This window comes from Melozone crissalis, unplaced genomic scaffold, assembly GCF_028551555.1.
Source record: "Melozone crissalis strain CALT ecotype California unplaced genomic scaffold, PUWL_Pcris_2 ptg000045l_1, whole genome shotgun sequence".
Lineage (NCBI taxonomy): Eukaryota > Metazoa > Chordata > Aves > Passeriformes > Passerellidae > Melozone > Melozone crissalis.
In genome coordinates, this window is record NW_026535823.1 from 11,687,099 (window position 1) to 11,690,740 (window position 3,642).

The following is a 3,642-nucleotide window of genomic DNA, read 5'->3' on the forward strand; positions in this document are numbered from 1 at the left end:
CGGTCTGCAAAATGCAAACATGAGAGAAAGCTATCCTATGACAACTAACAGCAAAAGAAGTGTCTTAAGAAAATTGCTATTCCCAGGAATACAGATTAGAGTGCATTAAATAGAGGGGTAGAAATTATATATTACCATTTTAAAAAGTAACAAAAATAAAGACAAAACACCTAATGACTACCTTATGGAAACTCCCATTTGTTAGTCTTCAGGCACAAGAAAATATTTGACCTGTTTTGAGCAGCAGTGTTTTTTTTATAACATGCTTTTGTTGGATAGAAATCTTTTTTTCCTTCTGTTTGATCTAAAAGTCCAACTGTGTTAATTTAAAAAATTAATGTAATGCATTAAGCTTGTAATATGATTAAAGGTATTACCAGAACTTTATAGAAGTTTTTTTGTTTTTCTCATTCTGTTGGTTGCAGTTCCATGCAAAAATGTAACTGCATCTGGTTGGAAACTTAATATTTTTTTATCCTCTCTGGGGAAAATGCAGGAGGTTTTGAAGAAATTCATATTTTAATGGAAGTTTTTCTGGGAAGGCCTTTTGTGTGAGGAAAGGAAAAAAAGCCCCCTCGCTGCCCTAGAAGGGTTGATGGCCTGGTGTTTTGGTGTGCATCCAAAATGTCAGAGTCCTGTTGTCTTTGGAGAAGGGCTTGGAAACCTGAGTTTCTGATATTTTCTGTGGAAGTCTTGATGATCAGATTATCTATCTGGCAAGTGATCGTGCTGCCTACGTTTTCTCCTCCTCTTTCTTTTATGATAAGCTCCTTTTCCCAAAAGAAAATTAAAATAACTTAGACATACTTCCCTTTAGTCTAATAATAAAATTTCAAAAATTTTTTTATCGCTCTGAGAAAGGAATATTATTTTCTGATCAGTCTTAACAGTAATGCATAGATCCATTGTTCGTGTTGTCCATTAATGAGAAAAGTATGATAAGGATATCGTTTGCTCTTAGTAATGAAATTGAAGCAACTGTGTGTAAGGAGGATACTCTGGCTGGAGAGCTCTGGAGCCATGGACAATTTTTGTGTTTATTCTACTGAGTATTGCAAAGAAGCACCTTGCTGTCTGTGCACTTGTAGGTGTACTTATTTTACTTTATTTATGCATAGTGGAAAGCTAGAGCTAATGTTGAAAATGTGAGAGCTTCTTTAAAAAATTCAAAACCAAACAGAAGTAAACAAGTTTGAGGGGAAAAAAACCCTCTTCATAAAGCCACAGTGACTCTCTATGGAAGATGTGTCTGATGTGTCTGTGTCACAGTCTGATGTGTCTAGATCTCTTTTCCATTCATACAGAAACATGAAAAAAATCTTAGCTGCTCTGAGTTACATCATCTCTTTTGAAGTGCAAATGCTAATTGAAATCAGTCAAATATCTGTCTAAAAGTATGCGTGCTAAGATACTGCCAGATCATTTTTTTAATGTACTTGAATACAGATATATCTGATTTTCCCTAAAGCTTCTATCAGTGGGGAAAGAAGAGTGATCCTTGGATCATGTTCCCTTGATCCTCACTTTTATTACTTCATGTTTTAATGTTTACCACTTAAATGTGGTTTTGAATGTGCTTCTGAATCACTATTTTGCAAAAAGAAACAGACATTGCAGTCCATCTCCAGCTGATTTCCCACCTTGCCTAAAGATTGGTGCTTTTCTCCTTTATTCTTTAGAAAAGATATTTTAAAATTAGGTTCTGCTTTCCAGATAAGCTGCTCTTCACTTTTAATTCAAGGGAACAAGAGGTAGCCATTGGTGTATGTTTGATCTCTTTGAAATATTTCAGTCTGCTATGTCATTCATTCAGATGTTTGTTGGATGGACTTGAAAGTATGCTTTGGTTGCTGTTTAGAAAAATCTAGTGCCCTGTAGGTGCAATACATGATAAAAAGAAGTAATGCCCAAGACCTATTGTGTGTGGATTGCTGCAAACTGCTTTGTCCCTTGCTGCTTTTAGCTTGCTGACCTGCAGAAAAGGTTGTCTCCATGTTTTCTTCCTGTTATCGATGTGAAATTCTTCATTTCAAGTACTTTTTCATTTTCCTTTGACCTGTTTTTATAGTTTTTAGTGCTGCCTGTTTAACACGTGTGCAGCAAACTGCTGCACTACAGAGTTCCTGCAGATGTTGGGAGCCAGTATGGCTTTTATAACTGCCTCTACAATGTTCAGTCATGGAAGCCTTGATTTAGGAAGAAGAAACCCAGTTCAATGATAAATATCTTCAAATGTCCTGACCTACACCTGGAAAAAACAGTATGGCATTTTCTTGCACTGTCTGTGTGCTGAGCTGTGTGGGATAGTTTACTTTTGTGGCTTTAAACACATTAGGTAAAGTTTGGAGCCATCCAGTAAGTGCATGTTCCAAGTTCCTTTTTGCATCTACAGCAATCCTCTTAATGTTACCTCTTTAAAATTCTTTGTTAGTAAATATTATCAGATAAAAGGTTTTTGCACTCTGTATTTCTGCTCTGAAAAAGTCCATGAAATGAACACAGTCTTACCAGCTGACTTCTGAGTTTAGGTTTTCTGGGGCTTTTAGCAGGTTGTTAACAACTACAAGTATGGCATTTTTAACCTTCTGATTTGAGGGGAATTTTGCTTATCAGATCACCTCTGTTTTCCTGATTCCTCTGCATATAAACTTGTCCTAAAGGAGAGCCATCTCTGGCCACATTTTGTTTATTATGAGTTCAAAAACCTGGAAATCTGAAAATTATTTTAGCAAGAGCCTTCCACTGTTGAAACAGTGGCCAGGACAGTACTATTTTTCATCTGTATTTTGCTATATTAATTTCATATATTTAACAAATGATAATTTTCATTATTTTCAAGACAAACGTCAGAAAGAAAAACCTTAAACAAAGCCATATCAGTGCATTTTTCTGGGAGTGAGGTTAGACATCAGGACTGTGTCACAGCCTGTGTGCTTGTGCCTGGAAGGGGGAGTTAAACTGTGGGGGGTAGCCTTTCACAAGAGTGTGCTAGGCAGTGTTTGCAGGACATAACATCTTTCTTTATGTGTTTCAGCTGGGTCTTTTCTCCCTGCTCTGGAAAATAGCGTTTTCTGTGACTTATCCTAGACCTTTCTCATTACTCCCATTTCTACCATCATATCCTAGGTATAAATGCAAGATGTTTCTTTCTTTTTACGGCAGTTTCTAAATAATGCTGACAAGTTTGTCAAGTAACCAAACCTGTACACAGCAGTTTTTTAGAAAGTGGGATAGAAAGGGAAATTAAATCAGCACTACTGGTCAAGAGTTGCATGGAGGTGTTTTCCAGGGGAAAGAATTCTAACAGTAAAGCCAGGACCCATTGGTCCTACTCTCTGTGCTGGTTCACAGATTGTTTTTGCCCCTTCCTTCAGGCCCACCAAAAATCTTGGCTGCAGGCACCTCCTGTTTGGGGTGGGGAGGGGATTAGAAATATAAAGATTTAGTATTCACTCTTTAAAGCTGATATTCTAGCTCTTTTTTTGCTAAGGTAGAATGAAAACCATAAACTATTGGTAAATGTCAACTAACCGCTAGACTTGAAAGAACCAGCAGCTGCTTTCTGCTTATGAAGCAGAGAAACTGTGTGGGAGGAGATGTAAAGAACCTCCTCAAGTCCCCACTATAACAGAGGGGCGGGGG